Here is a 24,244-nt window from a genome sequence, read left to right as displayed (position 1 = left end):
ATAACAAGTGCAATCATGCATTACCACTGTGAAGTCTGCAACATAAACTGTCTGGGACTCATCATTCACAAAAACTGGAGAGCCAGACAATGCAAAAAGAACTGATATAACACACAATACTAGCAAATAGTACTCTTTTTTTGTTGTTGTTGCTTTTAACAAGGCCGCCTCTATCCATGATGTGATGTGCCCATGATAAGCACGAAGAGAAACTAGACTGAGAGGAGCCCTCATTAACAGCAGATCACATGACCGTGATGTCTGAACTCAGTACACGTTTCAGCCTTCGCTGCTGCGGCACCAACCAATGGCATCCACTTCCTTAGAGACTGGGTGGTCACATGGTGTAATCAGCCGGCAGCAGGACCCCTTCCACTTCTCCTTCCCCTACACAGCTGCTCGCTGGCTGGGCGCCGCTGCACTTTATTTTGCTACTGCTCTATCTTATACTACGAGGCCATTTCCTGTTGACAGGCTTAGAAGGAAAAACAAAAAAAACACTGCTACATTTGGAGTGGAGAATAACCTCAGGTAACCCATACATACAATAATGCTATAGGAATGTACTGTATGCATACCTCCCAACATGACCCTCTCCAGGAGGGACAGAATGCTCTGCTCCTGGACTTCCCTCTTAATTTATGATTGCCATCACCTGTGATGAAAAACCTCTTACCATTAACCTGTTCAAAACAGGTGACGGCAATCATAAACTAAGAGAAAAGTCCAGAAGCAGAGCTTTGTGTCCCTCCTGGAGAGGGTCATGTTGGGAGGTATGCTGTATGTCCTTGCTGTCTTTTTACAACTTCCATAGCCATCACCCTGACACATTTTTCACATACGTTCACTCGTTTGTGTTATTCCTACAAATGCTCCAGTACTATTATAATTCACACCAACTCTATTTTGCTTTGTAAAGTGTAATAGTGAAAAACAGAAGTGTTTCTCCTTGTGAAAATCAGGTTGGGAAATAACGTAACTCAAATTATTATTATTCAATTATCGACCATATTCATTACTCACTTCTTTATCAGTGTTCCAGCTCTCGTCCTAACCAAATGCTATATGCTCCTCTCTAGCTGTCTCTAGTGGCGCAAGTAGACATTTTTTCTTAGTGGTACTGCTAATAGAAATGGGCGTGGTCACACAAAACTAGGGGAGTGGCTACATGATAATAGGGGCATGGCCACATTATGCCACACACTATAATGCCTTACATCTTATACCACACACCGTAATGCCTATTACATGTTATGCCACTGACACCATTTTATGTCCCACAAACAAAAATGCCCCATCTCGGGGCTGGTGGTACTGCGGACCACCACTAGATTTCTTAATGGTACTCCGTACCACCCTTCTTTCAGCACTGGCAGTCTCTCACCTTGTGACACATCTGCAACTCCCCTTTAAGGATGGAGGTCAAATTTCTGAATACAGCTATTAATCATCAAGAATGTTTGTGGGTTGCGTTAGCATGGTTTTTGACGTATGCTTCATTCATCACAATGTCTTTTTTTAATTTATTTTTTCTTAGTCATGGTTTTTGATGCAATGGTTGGTAACTATTGTATCGGAAGTTTTGATGGTGGAAACCCAGCTATTATTTGATGGTGGCCTACTGGTGCACGATGCACCGTATGCCCGAGATTGACTATTCGATGGGGCCAGAGACTGGCCCCGTCGATATAGTCAGTGTTGGGCTGCCTTTACAGCCTGTTTTTCCTTGCGTTGCCGAGCCTGTGGGACTGTGCATCGGCATTGCAAGGACTATGCACACGGTGCGATATGCGCAATATTTTCACTATATTGTCAAAATCGTAAGAAAAATCGGACCGTGTGTACACACCTTATCTCACCTTTATTTTATGCATTATGGTTGTAGTTTTAAAGTGGCAATTGTAAATAATTGCCGCTTTAAGTATACAGCCATTCTCAGATGAAATCCCGGATCTCTGGCAACTTGAGACCCTATTACATTTACCCTATGCTCTTAACAGAAAGAGTTCAGTTGAATTGTCAATTAAAGAAACTATATCAAAGAATAATGTGGACCAGTGCTAATGAAAAATTGATCATCATCCAGTATTGTAAAAGTCAAGACACAATAAAAAATAAAATTGATATACCGTATATACTCGAGTATAAGTCGACCCGAATATAAGCCGAGGCACCTAATTTTACCACAAAAAACTGGGAAAAATTACTGACTCTAGTATAAGCCTAGGGTGGGAAATGCACGGTGCCAGGGGTTTTCATGCTCAGGGTGTCATGCTCGTTGCCAGGGATTTTATGCGGTAGGTGTTATGCTTGTTGCCAGGGGGTAATGTTTGTTTCTAGGGTTGTGCCCCCAGTGCCACATATACCCCCAGTGACAGATAAAAACATGCCCCCGTTGCTTTGCCCCCAGTAGTTATGCCCCTTCTTTGCCCCCAGTATTGTGCCCCCTCTTTCATTGCCCACAGTAGTTATGACCCCTCTTTCTTTGCCCCAGTAGTTGTGGTGCCCCCTTTCTTTGCCCCCAGTAGTTGTTGTGCCCCCTTTCTTTGCCCCCAGTAGTTGTTGTGCCCCCTTTGTTTGCCCCCTGTTACTGTGCCCCCTTTGCAGCTTACAAACATAAACACACACTAAAACAATACTTACCACTGCCCCGCTCCTGCTTCCCGACCGCTTCTTCTGCTGCTGCGCTGCTCCGCTCCGTCTGGCCGCCGCTCCATCTGTTCATCCGCTCCGTCTGGCCGCCGCTCCATCTGGATCCCCGCTCCGTCTGGCCGCCGCTCCATCTGGATCCCCGCTCCGTCTGGTCGCCGCTCCGTCTGGCCGCCCGCGCCGGCGCCCGCTTCCCGGCACCCGATCATCTCTATGGGAGAGACGTCATGACGTCTCTCCCATAGCAACGCCGCACAGACACTAGAGGTCAATAATGACCTCTAGTGTCTGTCCCTGGAGCCGGCTGCAGCGGACGCCCACACAGCCCACGGCGTCTGCTGCAGCCGTTGACTCGAGTATAAGCCGAGGGGGGCTTTTTCAGCATAGAAAACTGTGCTGAAAAAGTCGGCTTATACTCGAGTATATACGGTAGGTTTAAAATCTAAAACACAGCAAAAATATATAAAAATATTTCTCTATCGTCCTAAGTGGATGCTGGGGTTCCTGAAAGGACCATGGGGAATAGCGGCTCCGCAGGAGACAGGGCACAAAAGTAAAGCTTTTACAGGTCAGGTGGTGTGTACTGGCTCCTCCCCCTATGACCCTCCTCCAGACTCCAGTTAGATTTTTGTGCCCGGCCGAGAAGGGTGCAATTCTAGGTGGCTCTCATAAAGAGCTGCTTAGAGAGTTTAGCTTAGGTTTTTTATTTTACAGTGATTCCTGCTGGCAACAGGATCACTGCAACGAGGGACAGAGGGGAGAAGAAGTGAACTCACCTGCGTGCAGGATGGATTGGCTTCTTGGCTACTGGACATGAAGCTCCAGAGGGACGATCACAGGTACAGCCTGGATGGTCACCGGAGCCACGCCGCCGGCCCCCTCACAGATGCTGAAGCAAGAAGAGGTCCAGAATCGGCGGCTGAAGACTCCTGCAGTCTTCTTAAGGTAGCGCACAGCACTGCAGCTGTGCGCCATTTTCCTCTCAGCACACTTCACACGGCAGTCACTGAGGGTGCAGGGCGCTGGGGGGGGGGCGCCCTGGGAGGCAAATGAAAACCTTTAAAAAGGCTAAAAATACCTCACATATAGCCCCAGAGGCTATATGGAGATATTTACCCCTGCCTAAATGTACTAAATAGCGGGAGACGAGCCCGCCGAAAAAGGGGCGGGGCCTATCTCCTCAGCACACGGCGCCATTTTCTGTCACAGCTCCGCTGGTCAGGAAGGCTCCCAGGTCTCTCCCCTGCACTGCACTACAGAAACAGGGTATAACAGAGAGGGGGGGCAAAATAAATGGCAATATATTAATATAAAAGCAGCTATAAGGGAGCACTTAATCATAAGGCTATCCCTGTCATATATAGCGCTTTTTGGTGAGTGCTGGCAGACTCTCCCTCTGTCTCCCCAAAGGGCTAGTGGGTCCTGTCTTCGTATAGAGCATTCCCTGTGTGTCTGCTGTGTGTCGGTACGTGTGTGTCGACATGTATGAGGACGTTATTGGTGTGGAGGCGGAGCAATTGCCAAATATGAGGATGTCACCTCCTAGGGGGTCGACACCAGAATGGATGCCTTTATTTGTGGAATTACGGGATAGCGTCAACTCGCTTAAGCAGTCGTTTGCCGACATGAGGCGGCCGGACACTCAATTAGTGCCTGTCCAGGCGCCTCAAACACCGTCAGGGGCTGTAAAACGCCCCTTGCCTCAGTCGGTCGACACAGACCCAGACACAGGCACTGATTCCGGTGGTGAAGGTGACGAATCAACCGTATTTTCCAGTAGGGCCACACGTTATATGATTTTGGCAATAAAGGAGATGTTACATTTAGCTGATACTACAGGTACCACTAAACAGGGTATTATGTGGGGTGTGAAAAAACTACCAGTAGTTTTTACTGAATCAGAAGAATTAAATGACGTGTGTGATGAAGCGTGGGGTGCCCCGATAAAAAACTGCTAATTTCAAAGAAGTTATTGGCTTTATACCCTTTCCCGCCAGAGGTTAGGGAGCGCTGGGAAACACCTCCTAGGGTGGACAAAGCGCTAACACGCTTATCAAAACAAGTGGCGTTACCCTCTCCTGAGACGGCCGCACTTAAAGATCCATCAGATAGGAGGATGGAAAATATCCAAAAAGGTATATACACACATGCAGGTGTTATACTACGACCAGCTATTGCGACTGCCTGGATGTGCAGTGCTGGGGTAGTTTGGTCAGAGTCCCTGATCGAAAATATTGATACCCTGGACAGGGACAATATTTTACTGTCGTTAGAACAAATAAAGGATGCATTTCTTTATATGCGTGATGCACAGAGAGATATCTGCACACTGGCATCACGGGTAAGTGCTATGTCCATTTCGGCCAGAAGAGCTTTATGGACACGACAGTGGACAGGCGATGCGTAGAGGAGTTATTTGGGGTCGGTCTATCGGATTTGGTGGCCACGGCTACGGCCGGGAAATCCACCTTTCTACCTCAAGTCACTCCCCAACAGAAAAAGGCACCGACCTTTCAACCGCAGCCCTTTCGTTCCTTTAAAAATAAGAGAGCAAAGGGCTATTCATATCTGCCACGAGGCAGAGGACGAGGGAAGAGACAGCAACAGGCAGCTCCTTCCCAGGAACAGAAGCCCTCCCCGGCTTCTACAAAAGCCTCAGCATGACGCTGGGGCTTCGCAAGCGGACTCGGGGGCGGTAGGCGGTCGTCTCAAGAATTACAGCGCGCAGTGGGCTCACTCGCAGGTAAATCCCTGGATCCTGCAGATAATATCTCAGGGGTACAGGTTGAAATTAGAGACAGAGCCACCTCGCCGTTTCCTGAAGTCTGCTTTACCAACGTCCCCCTCAGAAAGGGAGACGGTTTTGGAAGCCATTCACAAGCTGTATTCTCAGCAGGTGATAGTCAAGGTACCTCTTCTACAACAAGGGAAGGGGTATTATTCCACTCTTTTTGTGGTACCGAAGCCGGATGGCTCGGTAAGGCCTATTCTAAATCTGAAGTCCTTGAACCTGTACATAAAGAAGTTCAAGTTCAAGATGGAGTCACTCAGAGCAGTGATAGCGAACCTGGAAGAAGGGGACTTTATGGTATCCTTGGACATCAAGGATGCGTATCTCCACGTTCCAATTACCCCTCACACCAGGGGTACCTCAGGTTCGTTGTACAAAACTGTCACTATCAGTTTCAGACGCTGCCGTTTGGTTTGTCCACGGCACCTCGGGTCTTTACAAAGGTAATGGCCGAGATAATATTTCTTCTTCGAAGAAAAGGCGTATTAATTATCCCATACTAGGACGATCTCCTAATAAGGGCAAGGTCCAGAGAACAGCTAGAGATGGGTTTAGCACTATCTCAAGAGGTGCTAAAGCAGCACGGATGGATTCTGAATATTCCAAAATCCCAATTAATGCCGACAACTCGTCTGCTGTTCCTGGGGATGATTCTGGACACAGTTCAGAAAAAGGTTTTCTTCCCGAAGAAAAAGCAAGGAGTTATCTGACCTGGTCAGGAACCTCCTAAAACCAGGAAAGGTGTCTGTACATCAATGCACAAGAGTCCTGGGAAAAAATGGTAGCTTCTTACGAAGCAATCCCTTTCGGCAGATTCCATGCAAAGGGATCTGTTGGACAAATGGTCAGGGTCGCATCTTCAGATGCACCTGCGGATAACCCTGTCGCCGAGGACAAGGGTATCCCTTCTGTGGTGGTTGCAGGAGGCTCATCTATTGGAGGGCCGCAGATTCGGCATGCAGGATTGGATCCTGGTGACCACGGATGCCAGCCTGAGAGGCTGGGGAGCAGTCACACAGGGAAGAAATTTCCAGGGAGTGTGGTCGAGCCTGAAAAAGTCTCTTCACATAAGCATTCTGGAACTAAGAGCAATCTACAATGCTCTAAGCCAGGCGGAACCTCTGCTTCAAGGAAGACCGGTGTTGATCCAGTCGGACAACATCACGGCAGTCGCCCATGTAAACAGACAGGGCGGCACAAGAAGCAGGAGGGCAATGGCAGAAGCTGCCAGGATCCTTCGCTGGGCGGAGAATCACGTGATAGCACTGTCAGCAGTATTCATCCCGGGCGTGGACAACTGGGAAGCAGACTTCCTCAGCAGACACGACCTTCACCCGGGAGAGTGGGGACTTCATCCAGAAGTTTTCCACATGCTATTAAACCGTTGGGTAAAACCAATGGTGGACATGATGGCGTCTCGCCTCAACAAAACACTGGACAGGTATTGCGCCAGGTCAAGAGATCCGCAGGCAATAGCTGTGGACGCGCTGGTAACACCTTGGGTGTACCAGTCGGTATATGTGTTTCCTCCTCTGCCTCTCATACCAAAGGTATTGAGGATTATACGGCAAAGAGGAGTAAGACTAGTGGCTCCGGATTGGCCAAGAAGGACTTGGTACCCGGAACTTCAAGAGATGGTCACGGACGATCCGTGGCCTCTACTTCTGAGAAGGGACCTGCTTCAGCAGGGTCCTTGTCTTTTTCAAGACTTACCGCGGCTGCGTTTGACGGCATGGCGTTTGAATGCCAGATCCTAAAAGGAAAAGGCATTCCAGAAGAAGTCATTCCTACCTTGATAAAGGCAAGGAAGGAAGTCACCGCGAAGCATTATCGCCGTATTTGGCGAAAATATGTTGCGTGGTGCGAGCAGCGGAGTGCTCCGATGGAGGAATTTCAACTGGGTCGTTTTCCTACATTTCCTGCAATCAGGATTGTCTATGGGTCTCAAATTGGGATCTATTAAGGTTCAAATTTCGGCCCTATCAATATTCTTCCAAAAAGAATTGGCCTCAGTCCCTGAGGTCCAGATTTTTATCAAAGGAGTACTGCATATACAGCCTCCTGTGGTGCCTAAGGTGGCACCGTGGGATCTAAATGTAGTTTTAGATTTCCTCAAATCCAATTGGTTTGAACCACTAAAGAATGTGGATTTGAAATATCTCACATGGAAAGTGACTATGTTACTGGCCCTGGCTTCGGCCGGGAGAGTATCTGAACTGGCGGCTTTGTTTTATAAAAGCCCTTATTTAATTTTCCATTCGACATAGGGCAGAGCTGCGGACGCGTCCGCATTTTCTCCCTAAGGTGGTATCAGCGTTTCACCTGAACCAGCCTATTGTAGTGCCTGCGGCTACAGACGACTTGAAGGACTCCAAGTTGTTGGACGTTGTCAGAGCCTTAAAAATATACATTTAAGGGACGGCTGGAGTCAGAAAATCTGACTCGCTGTTTATACTGTATGCACCCAACAAGTTGGGTGCACCTGCTTCTAAGCAGTCGATTGCTCGTTGGATTTGTAACAAAATTCAACTTGTACATTCTGTGGCAGGCCTGCCACAGCCTAAATCTGTTAAGGCCCATTCCGCAAGGAAGGTGGGCTCATCTTGGGCGGCTGCCCGAGGGGTCTCGGCATTACAACTCTGCCGAGCAGCTACGTGGTCAGGGGAGAACACGTTTGTAAATTTTTACAAATTTGATACCCTGGCAAAGGAGGACCTGGAGTTCTCTCATTCGGTGCTGCAGAGTCATCCGCACTCTCCCGCCCGTTTGGGAGCTTTGGTATAATCCCCATGGTCCTTTCAGGAACCCCAGCATCCACTTAGGACGATAGAGAAAATAAGAATTTACTTACCGATAATTCTATTTCTCGGAGTCCGTAGTGGATGCTGGGCGCCCATCCCAAGTGCGGATTATCTGCAATACTTGTACATAGTTATTGTTAACTAATTCGGGTTATTGTTTAGGAAGCCATCTTTCAGAGGCTCCTCTGTTATCATACTGTTAACTGGGTTTAGATCACAAGTTGTACGGTGTGATTGGTGTGGCTGGTATGAGTCTTACCCGGGATTCAAAATCCTCCCTTATTGTGTACGCTCGTCCGGGCACAGTACCTAACTGGAGTCTGGAGGAGGGTCATAGGGGGAGGAGCCAGTACACACCACCTGACCTGTAAAAGCTTTACTTTTGTGCCCTGTCTCCTGCGGAGCCGCTATTCCCCATGGTCCTTTCAGGAACCCCAGCATCCACTACGGACTCCGAGAAATAGAATTATCGGTAAGTAAATTCTTATTTTTTTTTTACCTTTTTATAAATCAGTATAGAACTAATATCCCTTTTGCTCCAACTCAAAATCCAGGATTATTGCAGGGTCGACCCAAGTCAGTGTAAAAAGCTCCAAACAAAATGATACCCCTTTCACACTGCACAAATGATCCTGTCAGGTCTCTGGGTTTGTCTGTCCCCGGCGGGGGCGCTAGTGGGTCAGTGTTGGTATGATGGATTAAACATAGAGGCAATATAAAAAGTCCTGCGCATAGGCGCTGATGTTTTATTATTACTGAGCAGATGGAATAACACAGAGTGAACAGAAAACCGGTAATGGAATGACAATGGTTGATAACTGAATTTAAATAGCTGAAGTCTCTTGCAAAGGAAATATGAAAACAACAATACTGAAGGCAGATGATATAACTAAAGTCCAGTAGTACTTGATAGCACACAGTCTCGGTATAACATAAGATAAAGTAACATGAAAGGCAGAACTCCAATATGTATAAGAAACTCTCAGTCTCTATAAAGCACACAAGTCCAGATAGCTTTACTAGACTCAAGCAGGAAACAGTCTCTAAGCCATTGGTAGTAATACTGCTGAGAGGCACAGATGGAATACTGATAGCCAGTGCACAAGTAAGATGGTAATACGAACACCTGAGGAGAGTCTCTGCTGCTGGTGATTGTGGCTGAATGGAATTGGAGTCCGGAGTTAACAGGAGAGCTGTGAGAATGAAGACTGGAACAAATGGAAGTAACCACAGGGATTGCTGGAAACAGGAATACAGGAACCAGGAGAACTAAAGCACACGGTATGTGACTTGTTGTCCAAGGCAATGTGAGTGAGCCACAAGCTAGAAGTTATACCTCCTGCTCAGCAGTGATTGGACACAAACTGCAGGCGGAGATACAGTGCTGGATTGAACACCAGAATCAGCTGCGTGCAGGTGCCATGGTAACGTCCACACAGGCTGGAAATCAGCACGCAGCAAAACCCACAAAGGACCAGACTTCAGGAGTACTCAGCAATGCGGAAGAGAACGCTCGCGGTTACTACACCCATGCAGCCGCAACTGGGGCCATGACCTCCGGAGGCCCGCACACCAGCACGCTGGTAAGTGAGACGTAGCAGAGCGCCGATTCCTGACAGTACCCCCTCCTTTATGGGTGGGCACCGAACACCCACGAGGCTTGGCAGGGAAGAGTCTGTGGAAGGCTTGAATCAGACGTGGAGCATGTACATCCGTGGCGTTGACCCAACTTCTCTCTTCAGGACCATATCCAGACCAGTCAATGAGATATTGCAGATGACCATAACGATGTCGAGAGTCTAAGATCTTTTCCACCTCGTATTCCACGCCCCGATGAGTTTGTACCTTTGGAGCTGCTGGAAGCGTTCTCTGGAAACGATTGAGAATTAGTGGTCTGAGGAGAGAAATATGGAATGAGTTGGGTACTTTCAAAAAAGCAGGCAGTTTCAACTTATAAGCCACCGGATTAATAACACTTTCTATTGGAAAAGGTCCAATAAACCGTGGAGCAAACTTCATTGAGGGAACTCTGAGCCGGAGATTACGGGTAGATAACCAGACTTTATCGCCCGGTTTCAAACTAGGAACTGCTCGCCTCTTCCGATCAGCGAACATTTTATACCGTTGAGAAACTTTTTTAAGAGATGAATGGATCTCTTTCCAAATTTGAGCGAACCGCTGAAGAGCAGAAGCAGCCGCAGCCGCAGGCACATCTATGGCAGGTAATTCTTGGAAATCCGGTACTCTAGGATGCTGACCATAAACTGCGAAAAAAGGAGTTGTATCAGTTGAAGTATGATAACGGAAATTATGAGCAAACTCTGCCCAGGGCAACAACTCTACCCAGTCATCCTGTGAAGAAGAGATATACAGTCTCAAATTCTTGATTTACCCTCTCTGTCTGCCCATTTGTTTGAGGATGATAGGCCGTAGAGAACTTCAGTTTTACCTGTAGCGCTGAACACAGAGCCCTCCAAAACTTGGCCACAAATTGTACTCCTCGGTCAGATATGATTTCTGTTGGAAGTCCATGTAACCTGAATATTTCACGAAGAAACAACTGTGCCAACTTTGGAGCAGAGGGTAATCTCATGAGTGGAATGAAGTGTGCCATTTTTGAAAACCTATCGACTACTACCCAGATGGTGTCATACCCTTTGGATGGAGGGAGATCAGAAATAAAATCCATCGACAAATGGGACCAGGGGCGCCTAGGAATGGAATTGGGTATCAATTGGCCTGCGGGAGCCTGACGAGAAATTTTATGCTGAGCACATTTGGGACATGAAGCTATGAACTCTTGAATATCTACCTTCATACGAGGCCACCAATACGTTTGAGACAGAAACTTAATAGTCTTTAGAACCCCAGGGTGACCAGTAAACTTGGACGTATGAGCCCAAGACAGAAGGTTTGGACGAAGCTCTGGAGAGACCAACATCTTGCCTGGAGGCGGGACTTGCGACATCCCTGTAGCTGCAAAAACCACAGGATTTAATACTGGTCGAGCAGCCTGTTCTGCGGACTCCTCGTTTGAGCTCATGGAGCGAGACAAAGCATCCGCTTTGACATTTTGTGAACCCGGTCTAAACATCAACTTAAAATCAAAGCGAGAAAAGAATAGAGCCCACCTTGCTTGCCGAGGATTCAGACACTGCGCGGCTTTCAAGTAGAGAAGGTTCTTGTGATCCGTGTAGATGGTAATGGGAAATCTCGTACCCTCCAGCAGATACCTCCATTCTTCAAGAGCCAACTTGATTGCTAACAACTCCTGGTCGCCGATGGTATAGTTCATTTTTGCGGTCGAGAACCTACGAGAAAAAAACCCACAGGGGTGAGTCTTACCATCACTGCCAACCTGGGACAGGACTGCGCCCACGCCAACCGTTGAAGCGTCCACTTCCAAGATGAAGGCTTTACTGACATCCGGCTGTTGTAACACAGGAGCTGAAATAAAAGCTTGTTTTATTTTATGAAAGGCGGACAGTGCGTCGTCAGACCATTGGGAAGGATTTCCCCCTTTCCGGGTAAGGCAGGTAATTGGAGCTATTAGCGTGGAAAAGCCTTTAATAAACTTTCTGTAGTAGTTAGCGAAGCCAATGAAGCGTTGAACTGACTTGAGTGTTGTTGGAAGAGACCAGCTTTCTGTAGCTTCCAGTTTAGCTGGATCCATTTGAAGGTCTGTTTCCGGAAATGATGTATCCTAAGAAAGATATTGAAGAAGCTTCAAATGTGCATTTGGACAGCTTGCCATACAGATGATTCCGTCGAAGACTATGCAGAACCTCCTTCACCTGTTGGCGATGAGAGACTAAATCACGGGAGAATATCAAGATGTCATCGAGGTAAACTACCACACATTTATACAGGAGATCTCTAAACACTTAGTTGACAAAGTTTTGAAACACGGCCGGGGCTTTACTTAAACCGAAGGGCATCACTAGATGTTCATAGTGGCCGTCACGAGTATTGAAGGCGGTTTTACACTCATCACCACTTCGAATCCTGATAAGATTGTAAGCCCCGCGAAGATCCAGTTTCGTGAAGATGGAAGCCCCTCTAACTCTGTCGAACAACTCTGTGATAAGAGGTAACGGGTAGCTATTTTTGATCGTGATGTCATTTAAACCCCGATAATCGATACAGGGGCGAAGTCCTCCATCTTTCTTCTTGACGAAGAAGAATCCAGCACCAGCTGGGGAAGAGGATGGACGGATGAATCCTTTCTGTAAATTTTCCTTTATGTATTCACTCATTGCTTGAGTCTCTGGGACTGAAAGAGGGTATGTACGCCCTCTAGGCAGCTTGCTCCCTGGAACCAGATCGATGGGACAATCCCACTCTCGATGGGGAGGCAAGACATCCGCTGCTTTCTCACTGAAGACGTCAGTGAATTCCTGATAGGCCTCCGGAAGTCCAGACTGAGACTTTACACTTGAAGACTTTATTGGAAACACTTGAGCTAGACAAGACTGATGACAGGAGGAACTCCATGCTGTTAACTGTAATGTAGACCAGTCAAATTGCGGATTGTGCAGTTGGAGCCAAGGCATACCCAGTACAATCTCGTAGCCCGCTTTAGGTATAACCAGGAACTCAATGAGCTCAGAATGCAGGAAGCCTACTCCCAGGACTACCGGCTTGGTTTGCTGAAAGATGGAACCTTCAGGAATACGGCTTCCGTCCACGGCCGTGAGATAAACTGGACGACACAGCTTAGACACTGGGAGATTGTTATGCACACCAGTGCCAGCAGGAAAGTACTGGTGTCAGAACTGTTATGCACTCCAGTGTCTGCAGGAATGTACTGGTGTTTGAACTGTTATGCAAAACAGATGGACTCACAGACAAACTGGGGGATATGACATAACGTACACAGAAGGTGATAGGGTAACAAAATACACACAAAGTGAACAGAGAAGCCCAGAGGCTAAGGAACTGGGTATCTCCCTTGTATTAGAACTGCTAAGATGGAAAAAGCAAGATGTTGTGTTTTAATACGTAGAGTACCCGAAATGCTGTTGCTAAGGGCAACAGCAAAACCCTAAAGGGTTACCAACGGGTGTGGCAGTAAACTCCTTGGTCAGAGATGGAATGATAGACACAAGGAGAATCTCCACAATCCTAATTCTCACTTGCAGTGCACAGGTTTTAGCTTACTGGCACTAAACTGACCCCTGACACCTAGCACAGTGAGACAGGATTAGACAGGCAAGTCTTAGAATACAGCCGCCAACTTGCTAAGTTCACAGAGTAGTAACAGAACCCCAGCAAGCTAAACGACTGACTCCAGTCTTACTGCTAGGTCTGGATTGGCAGAGTGTAATACCAAATTCCCAGGCCTATTTGCAGTAAGCAACAAACAAATACAAAGCTACACAGTACTGGCTAACGTTCATGAACTAACTAACCAACAAAGATTCAGCAGCATCTGCTTACCCTGAAAAGAGGCCTTATAAAGCAGGTGCTGTCCACGCCCCACTCAGACCTCACAGACTGAGCACAAAAACCAGCACCGGATCCCCTGCCGTGCACAGAGCCTATAACCACTGCACAGCAAAAGACCCGAACCGGAGTATCAGCTGCGCTCAGGTTACTCCACTAGCACTTGTCTCCCGGTTGCCATGACGACGTGGCAGCACAGGGCAGGAGACCCTAACAGTACCCCCCCTCTGACGAGGGGTCAAAGAACCCCTACCACCGGGTTTATCGGGGAACTGCGAGAAGAAAGAGCGTATCAGTCTGGGGGCATGAAGATCACAACTGCGCACCCACGACCGCTCCTCCGGGCCATACCCCTTCCAGTGCACCAAAAATGACAGCCGACCCCGAACCACCTTGGAGTCAAGAATCCTTTCAACAACAAACTCCCTCTGGCCACGTATCAGAAGAGGGGAAGGTCTTCCACTGGTAGAAGGATTACTAATCGCCCGTTTTAAAAGGGAACAATGAAATGTTTTATTGATACCCAAAGAACGGGGCAGATCTAACTGAAATGCCACCGGATTGATAACCCTGGTGATCTTATAAGGGCCGATGAACCGGGGCCCTAACTTATGAGATGGCTGTCTCAACTTCAAATTCTTGGTAGACAACCAGACGAAGTCTCCTAATTTGAAGCTGCAGGGTCTTTTCCGCTTATCAAAAACCCTTTTGGTCACTAATGACACAGACACAAGGGCTTTCTTCACTTTCCGCCAAATACCTCTAAGGACCGAAACCACAGAGGAACCACCAGGCGTGGAGTCCAGGGGGTCAAAAGAATTGGCCTTAGGATGATGCCCATACACACAAAGGAAGGGAGAGATCCCTGTAGCAGAGTGAGCCGCGTTGTTATAGGCAAACTCCGCCATGGACAGATGAGCAACCCAGTCAGTCTGACACTTGGAGACATAACACCTGAGGAACTGCTCCAAGGACTGGTTCACCCTTTCAGTCTGCCCATTAGACTGCGGATGGTAGCCTGACGACAAGCTGACAGAAATCTGGAGATCGGAACAAAATGCCCTCCAGAATTTGGCCACAAACTGGGATCCGCGGTCAGAGACCACATCAAGTGGCAACCCGTGGAGACGCACAACATGCAGCATAAATAATTCAGACAGGCGTCTGGCTGATGGCAGCCCAACCAGTGGAACGAAGTGCGCCATCTTCGAAAACCTGTCAACGACAACCCAGATGGCTGTCATCCCCGAGGATTTGGGCAAGTCCACCACAAAATCCATTGAAATGTGGGTCCATGGCTTAGATGGGATAGAGAGTGGATGTAATGGGCCAACAGGAACCCCTCTAGGAGTCTTATTTCGGGCACAGATGTCACATGCCCGAACCCACTGATCCACATCCTTAGCCACCGAGGGCCACCACACCGCCCTAGATAGCAACTCCCGAGTTCTGGCAATACCCGGGTGACCTGACGACTTCTTGGCATGGAATTCCAGGAACACTCGCTGTCTTAACCTAGGAGGCACAAACAAAAGACCTACCGGAAGGTCTGGAGGAGCCTGCTCCTGTGCTCTAAGGACTAATGATAAGAGGTCCTGGGTAATGCCCACTTTAATACATGATGGGGAAACAATGGGCAACGGCTCCTCGGTGGTCTCCTGGATTGGAGCAAAACTCCGCGAGAGCGCATCAGCCTTGATGTTTTTTGACCCAGGGCGATATGTTATCAAAAAATTAAAGCGAGCAAAAAACAAAGCCCATCGTGCCTGCCTGGCATTGAGACGCTTCGCTGACTCTAAATATGCCAGATTCTTATGGTCAGTGAGAATTGAGACCACAAACTTAGCCCCCTCAAGCCAGTGTCTCCACTCCTCGAGTGCATCCTTAATAGCCAACAATTCCCGGTTACCCACGTCATAATTCATCTCGGCAGGCGAAAATTTACTTGAAAAGTAAGCACAGGGATGAAGGCGATTATCAGGCACTCCCATCTGAGAAATCACTGCCCCAATACCCATCTCAGAGGCATCCACCTCCACCACAAAAGGACGCTCTGGATCTGGGTGTCGCAGCACCTTGGCCGAAACAAATGCCCTTTTGAGACGGGCAAAAGCCGCTTTAGCCTCACAAGACCAGTGAGCAACATCCGCCCCTTTCTTAGTGAGTGCCACCAAGGGCGCCACTATAGACGAAAATCCAGCGATAAATCGTCTATAAAAATTCGCAAAGCCCAGGAAACGCTGAAGCGCCTTCAAACTAGTGGGCTGCACCCAATCCAGGACTGCCTGTACCTTGGAACCCTCCATTTGGAAACCTTCTGGGGAGATAATATATCCTAGAAATGCGATTTGCTGAACTTCAAATTCGCACTTCTCCAGCTTCGCCCCAAGCCGGTGGTCTCTGAGTTTCTGGAGGACTAAGCGTACATGCTTCCGATGTTCCTCCAGGGAATGGGAGAAGATTAGGATGTCATCTAAGTATACAACTAAGAATCTATCCAAATATTCCCTGAGCACATCATTCATGAAATCCTGGAAGACTGCCGGGGCATTACAGAGCCCAAAAGGCATCACCAAATATTCATAATGCCCTGAGTGGGTATTAAAGGCAGTCTTCCATTCATCCCCCTCTCTTATTCGGATTAGATTGACCTACGCGGTGCGTACAATCTTAGAAAAAATGGTGGCAGTACGAAGCTGGTCAAACAAGACCGAAATGAGAGGCAGTGGGTATGAGTTTTTAATCGTGATACGGTTCAATTCCCTGAAGTCGATGCAGGGTCGCAACGAACCGTCCTTTTTACCCACGAAGAAGAACCCCGACCCAACTGGAGACTGTGAAGGTCTGATAAATCCCTTAGCCAAGTTCTCCTGAATGTACTCTGCCATAGCCTGAGTCTCAGGACGTGACAGGGAGTACAACCTGCTCTTGGGAAGCTTAGCATTTGGCAACAAATCAATGGCACAGTCATAGGGGCGATGGGGAGGTAGTACCTCTGCAACTTTTTTGGAGAACACGTCCGCAAAATCTGCATAACACCCTGGCAATCCTGGCAAACTTAGCTGCGAGAGCCTGACTGGAAGGCTCAAGCAACTCCTGAAACAATCAGTACCCCAACTAAGAATCTCCCCAGAGACCCAGTCAAATTGAGGATTGTGGGCCCTTAACCAGGGTAACCCCAACACCAATGGGGCAAAAGTACAGACAGTCACATAAAAGGACAATTTTTCAGAGTGTGTGGCTCCAATAAACAAAGAAATCTGGCTAGTGCAAGAGGTAATTTTACCTTGGGATAATGGTTCCCCGTTTAACCCACAAATCTCAATTTCCGATGCCAAGGGTACTAAGGGAACAGAGTGTTTCAGGGCGAATTGGCGGTCCATAAAAACCCCGTCGGCCCCACAGTCCACAAAGGCCTCAGTCTTGACAGTTTGACCGAGGATCTTCAATGTCACCGGAATGATAAAAGTCTTCTTGGGAAATTCTGACTTCTGGCCTGACAGGATATTTCTCATCACCCTCAGGCCCTGAAGTTTTCCGGCTTTTCTGGGCATGATACTACCACATGACCTTTATTCCCACAGTACAAACACAACCCCTGCTGTCTCCTCCGCGTCTTCTCACGCGAGGAGAGGCGGGTAGCCCCAATCTGCATAGGCTCCTCAGAAAATTCCTCAGAGTCTGAGGTTCCCTTGGGAAGGAAGGAAATCTCAGTCTCCCTTTCAAGCCTACGCTCTCTCAGCCGTCTATCCACCCGGATGGATAACTGCATGAGCTGATCCAAGCTATCAGGCAAGGGATATTGTACCAGTTGGTCCTTTATCTGGTTAGAAAGACCTCTTCGGTACTGGTGTCTCAGGGCTGGGTCATTCCACTGGGTATCATGGGCCAACCTCCGAAACTCCGTACAGTAAACCTCAACTGGCCTTCGCCCTTGCTTAAGGATCGAAATCTGAGCCTCGGCTGAGGCCGTCTTGTCGGGGTCATCATACAACATGCCCAGTGCCGTAAAAAAAGCATCAACACTTTTAAGCGACGGACAGTCAGGCTGCAACCCATATGCCCAGACCTGTGGGTCTCCTTGTAGCAAGGAAATCACTATGCCCACCCGCTGAATCTCCGACCCAGAAGACTGAGGCCTAAGCCGGAAGTATAGCTTGCAGCTCTCCTTGAAACAAAAGAACTGCGAGCGATCTCCAGAAAAACGATCCGGGAGATTTACTTTCGGCTCCTTAACCCCTGCAGGTGCTGCTGCTGCGGGAGCTCCGCCAGCAGCCTGGGAGGTGTGCATTTTAATGGACAAATCATTAAATTGTCGAGTCAGGACCTGCACCTGATCGACCACCTGTTGCAACATATTTTGAGGGGTATGCTCCATATTCCCACAAAATTTCAACAGGAGTATTAGGCTGCTGAATATGTTATGCACACCAGTGCCAGCAGGAAAGTACTGGTGTCAGAACTGTTATGCACTCCAGTGTCTGCAGGAATGTACTGGTGTTTGAACTGTTATGCAAAACAGATGGACTCACAGACAAACTGGGGGATATGACATAACGTACACAGAAGGTGATAGGGTAACAAAATACACACAAAGTGAACAGAGAAGCCCAGAGGCTAAGGAACTGGGTATCTCCCTTGTATTAGAACTGCTAAGATGGAAAAAGCAAGATGTTGTGTTTTAATACGTAGAGTACCCGAAATGCTGTTGCTAAGGGCAACAGCAAAACCCTAAAGGGTTACCAACGGGTGTGGCAGTAAACTCCTTGGTCAGAGATGGAATGATAGACACAAGGAGAATCTCCACAATCCTAATTCTCACTTGCAGTGCACAGGTTTTAGCTTACTGGCACTAAACTGACCCCTGACACCTAGCACAGTGAGACAGGATTAGACAGGCAAGTCTTAGAATACAGCCGCCAACTTGCTAAGTTCACAGAGTAGTAACAGAACCCCAGCAAGCTAAACGACTGACTCCAGTCTTACTGCTAGGTCTGGATTGGCAGAGTGTAATACCAAATTCCCAGGCCTATTTGCAGTAAGCAACAAACAAATACAAAGCTACACAGTACTGGCTAACGTTCATGAACTAACTAACCAACAAAGATTCAGCAGCATCTGCTTACCCTGAAAAGAGGCCTTATAAAGCAGGTGCTGTCCACGCCCCACTCAGACCTCACAGACTGACAGCACAAAAACCAGCACCGGATCCCCTGCCGTGCACAGAGCCTATAACCACTGCACAGCAAAAGACCCGAACCGGAGTATCAGCTGCGCTCAGGTTACTCCACTAGCACTTGTCTCCCGGTTGCCATGACGACGTGGCAGCACAGGGCAGGAGACCCTAACAGAGATGAAGTCTATCCACTGCAGCTTGCGTGATAAAATTCCCAGCAGCACCACAATCCACTAAAGCAGACAAAGACTTGAGTCCCTCTGACCTTTCCAAGGTGACAGGTAATATAAGATCTTGAAATGAAGGAGCTTTATTCAAGGTCTCTAACTTGACTCCTCCTCTGGCGTCTCCCGACCGAGCAGGGCAGGAACCAATCAGATTACCAGCAGCAACACAATAGAGACACAGTCTTTCCCTTAATCTTCTGGACCGCTCCTCAGGTGTTAAACGAGATTTGTTTACCTGCATGGGTTCATCAGCAATAATAGGTAAAGACTGTCCAGGAGGCATAGCTCGGTGCTTGCGAAGATCACCTCGAGAGCGTTCACAGGCTCGCTCGCGTAGACGTAGATCCAACTTGACACATAGGGAAATTAGAGCTTCCAGTTGCTCTGGTAAATCTCGAGTAGTCAACTCATCCTTTATGCGGTCAGACAGACCATGCCAGAAGGCGGCAACCAATGCCTGGTTGTTCCACTTCACCTCTGATGCCAATGTCTGGAACTGGATAACGTACTGACCCACAGTACGTGTTCCCTGGCGGATCTGAAGGAGGTCAGAAGAAGCAGAGGTTGTACGCCCAGGTTCGTCAAAGATGCGTCGGAATGCGGCAACAAATTCAGTATAGTTGTTCAATATTGCATCTGCTCGCTCCCACAGCGGAGAGACCCAGTTCAGAGCAGAGCCAGCTAGAAGAGAAACAATATAAGCAACCTTTGTTCTAGGTGTTGGAAAGTTCTGTGGCTGCAATTCAAGCTGAACTTCGCATTGATTTAGAAATCCACGACACATCTTAGAATTACCATCAAATTTACTCGGAGTAGGAAGATGGATGCGAGACATTGGAACAGAAGCAACTGGAGGGCTGGAAACTGAGGAACCAGGAACAGGAACTGTAACTGAAGAGGACACTGGGGAAACTGGAATTGGAAGTGATTGTTGCAGAGTATCTAAACGTAAAGACATTCCTTGCAGGAATTGCATAATCTGCTGCTGCGCAGCTTCTTGACCATCCAGTCGTGACACTAGGTCCTGGAGTGTCCCTGACCCCACACTCTGACCACCGTCCGGGTCCATGGGCCTCGGACAAACTGTCAGGTCTCTGGGTTTGTCTGTCCCCTGCGGGGGCGCTAGTGGGTCAGTGTTGGTATGATGGATTAAACGTGGAGGCAATATAAAAAGTCCTGCGCATAGGCGCTGATGTTTTATTATTACTGAGCAGATGGAATAACACAGAGTGAACAGAAAACCGGTAATGGAATGACAATGGTTGATAACTGAATTTAAATAGCTGAGGTCTCTTGCAAAGGAAATATGAAAACAACACTGAAGGCAGATGATATAACTAAAGTCCAGTAGTACTTGATAGCACACAGTCTCGGTATAACATAAGATAAAGTAACTTGAAAGGCAGAACTCCAATATGTATAAGAAACACTCAGTCTCTATAAAGCACACAAGTCCAGATAGCTTTACTAGACTCAAGCAGGAAACAGTCTCTAAGCCATTGGTAGTAATACTGCTGAGAGGCACAGATGGAATACTGATAGCCAGTGCACAAGTAAGATGGTAATACGAACACCTGAGGAGAGTCTCTGCTGCTGGTGATTGTGGCTGAATGGAATTGGAGTCCGGAGTTAACAGGAGAGCTGTGAGAATGAAGACTGGAACAAATGGAAGCAACCACGGGGATCGCTGGAAACAGGAATACAGGAACCAGGAGAACTAAAGCACACGGTATGTGACTTGTTGTCCGAGGCAATGTGAGTGAGCCACAAGCTGGAAGTTATACCTCCTGCTCAGCAGTGATTGGACACAAACTGCAGGCGGAGATACAGTGCTGGATTGAACACCAGAATCAGCTGCGTGCAGGTGCCATGGTAACGTCCACACAGGCTGGACATCAGCACGCAGCAAAACCCACACAGGACCAGACTTCAGGAGTACTCAGCAGTGCGGAAGAGAACGCTCGCGGTTACTACACCCATGCAGCCGCAACTGGGGCCATGACCTCCGGAGGCCCGCACACCAGCGCGCTGGTAAGTGAGACGTAGCAGAGCGCCGATTCCTGACTGATCCGGTATATTACCGGGTCGGTGTGCGGTGTGAAAGGGGCCATGACGAATTCCCAGGTCGCCTGACCCGGTAATTCAACCCCAGAATAAAGCAGTGTTATTCCCAGGTTAAATACCGGGTCAGGTGCAGTGTGAACGGGTTGCCGGGTCGATGCGACCCGGGACCCGTTCACTGCAAAGGGAGAGACGGCGCAGAGATGATCTCATCTCCCAGCGCCGCCACTGTCCTGCCCCCCGGGAAGGACCCATTTCCAATTTCCATGTGCAACCCGGTATTTGTGATGTGAAAGCTGTTTAACCCGAGTCCTTTGACCTAGGAATCACCCAGGGCTGAACACGGGTAGGACCTGTGTTGAGGGGCAGTGTAAATGGGTAACCCGAGTCATCCAACTCGAGACTCATTTACAGCAGTGGGGGAGCCCATACCTCCCAACCACAGTGTCCTGGAGGCGATCAGAACTCGGGAGGTTGTCCTCAATATTTTTCTTGCTGAAATGAATGCGCCTATTGCACCCAACAATGCATGCTCCTGATTCGCATTCCATCAACTTGAAGAAAAAAAAAAACTTGGCTGGTAATGGCTTTTAATAGCTGTGTTAATTATGGGGCAAATGGTTGTACCTTAAAAGTACCAGCTTGTACCTTAAAAAAAAAAAAAAATGCTAATAAATATAGGATAACAGTATAAGGGCGGGATGTACTAAACTCTGCCGTCGCGATAACTGCAATTTTCTCTGCGCTTTCACTCCCTGCTCTGCTGCCCGCCGCTCCACCTTAGCTTGCCCGTCTGCTTTCTCATCCTCTTCTCCCTCTTCGTCACCGCCGCGGCCACTGTGTTCTCTCATCGTTGCACTCCCCCTGGCCGTTTGGTGTTTCGCATCCTCTCTCTGCTTTTCCGGCCATGCGCTGACTGACTTATTGTGTGCGCATGCCCGGAAAAGCAGAGAGTGTATTCGTATGCACCAAATGGCCAGGGGAAGCGCAGCGATGAGAGAACACAGTGGCCGCGGCGGTGATGAAGGGGATGAGAATGCAGACGGGCAAGCTAAGGGGGAGCGGCGGGCAGCACAGCGGGGAGTGAGAGCACAGAGAAAATTGCAGTTTTCGCGACGGCGGAGTTTAGTACATCCCGCCCTTTATATCTATACAGATGTGTCCCCTGTCATTGTTGCTGCAGTCACGTTAAACAGACCATCTAGTCACGCCTAGTCCTGAGTGAGTTTACTAATGCCGGGCATCTTTTTGAGAATTATTTCCCAGAAAATGCATCTTATTCGCATTGTTATGTGACTAAAGGTGCATACATCCCTGGCGTTTTTGCCCAGTGTGTATGCACAGCGATAATGTGAACATCGCTGGGTGGAAAATCGCTCAGTGCATACACACTGAGCGATTTTTCACCCCGGCCCAGCGATGTTCATGGGGGTGAACCACTTTCCACAGTAGGAGACTGTGGAAAGTAGTTAACTCGGCTCGCAAAACAAGTAGATGGACAGCGGCAGCCAGCGATGATGCGGGAGCGCGCATCAGCGCTCACCACTAATCGCCCGCCCATACACACTGGCCGAGTTTGAGCTCAAAGTAGCTCAAAATCACCCAGTGTGTATGGTCCCAAAGATGCACATGCAGACTTTGCTGGTTAAAATGATATGCGGCATGCCTGTGTGGTATGCAGTTTATAGAGCTACGGTGACTAGGTAGACAGTCAGTAGGTCGAAGCCAAATAGTTAACATGCGTTATGTTGACATGGTCAAAAGGTCGACAGGTACAAATAGTAGACACACTAGGTCGCCATTTTTTTTTCTTACGTCCTAGAGGATGCTTGGGTTCATATTAGTACCATGGGGTATAGACGGGTCCACCAGGAGCCATGGGTACTTTAAGAGCTTGATAGTGTGGGCTGGCTCCTCCCTCTGTGCCCCTCCTACCAGACTCAGTTTAGAAAATGTGCCCGGAGGAGCCGGTCACAGCTAGGGGAGCTCTACAGAGTTTCTCTAGTAAAAGTGTTCTAAGAGTTTATTATTTTACAGGGAGGCTGCTGGCAACAGCCTCCCTGCTTCGTGGGACTTGGGGGGGGAGGTTAATGGCCACTATCTCCGCTGGCAGGACACTGAGCTTCTGAGGCGACCGCTCACTCCCGCAGCACGGCCGCCACCCCCTAACAGACCCAGAAGAAAGAAGAGTGGTGAGTACTACACCAGTGACCTGATAAGCGGGTAGCCAGTGCATATGGAGGCACAAGGGTGGGAGCGCAGCTGAAACACGCTGTGCTCCGGCAGGGCTCAGTCGCACAGGGTGCAGGCGTGTGAGGGGCGCTCTGAGCCGGCATAAGATCACCCTAAAACTGGTCAGATAACTAACAGGGGTTAATCCCCACTGTTAGACCCAATACCTCAGGCCAGTATAAACAAGAAAAAAACGCGGGAGAGCTGCGCCATTATAGGGGGCGAGGCTTCTCCTCACAAGGGTTACAGCATTCACTAGCGCCATTTCTCCCTCCCTGCAGGTCTTGGTACAACGCTGACAAGCACATAACTCCACTACAGGGTGTTATGGGGGGGGGGGGGGAGAGTGATTACTGTCAGGCTTTTAGTGTACTAACAGCCTAAGGAGGCTCAGTGTGGTTGTTTTTCCTTGTACTCGGTGACTCTCTGAATAATCTGGGAAAACTGTATGCCAATTTTCTCTTTGTATGTGTAAATTAGCAATTTACCATGGGGGTCATTCCGACCCGATCGCTCGCTGCAGTTTCTCGCAGCGCAGCGTTCGGGTCGGAACTGTGCATGCGCCGGCGCCTCAATGCGCCGGCCCAAGGCAGCCGTCGTTGCCTAACGACCGCCTCTGAGACGGGGTGCGGTCCGGCCAACGCAGGTGTGGCTGGACCATTGTGGGGACAGTCTGTTGCGGCTGCGTGACGTCACACGCAGCCGCTGCGGGCTGGCACTGGCGATGGGGGCTGGCACTGACATGCTGGGCGGACTAGCCCTGTTCTGGGAGTCCCCCCGCATGTCAGTGTGAATGATCGTAGCTGTGCTAAATTTAGCACAGCTACGATCAACTCAAGATGTACAAATGCTCAGTTTCTGG

General features: G+C 48.6%; 1 protein-coding gene across 1 annotated transcript in view; it reads left to right on the top strand.

Moving 5' to 3' along the window:
* The first annotated feature begins 293 nt into the window (after positions 1–293).
* LOC135055022 (gastrula zinc finger protein XlCGF26.1-like) overlaps positions 294–24,244 on the top strand; it is a 41,178-nt gene continuing 17,227 nt past the window's right edge. Inside the window, exon 1 of the mRNA XM_063958580.1 lies at positions 294–531. The gene's annotated coding sequence lies outside the window, so the exon portion shown is untranslated. The remainder of the gene's footprint in view (positions 532–24,244) is intronic.

This window comes from Pseudophryne corroboree, chromosome 3 (assembly GCF_028390025.1).
Source record: "Pseudophryne corroboree isolate aPseCor3 chromosome 3, aPseCor3.hap2, whole genome shotgun sequence".
Lineage (NCBI taxonomy): Eukaryota > Metazoa > Chordata > Amphibia > Anura > Myobatrachidae > Pseudophryne > Pseudophryne corroboree.
The sequence above is the reverse complement of the archived record's forward strand: the minus strand, read 5'-3'. Positions and strand labels throughout refer to the sequence as shown.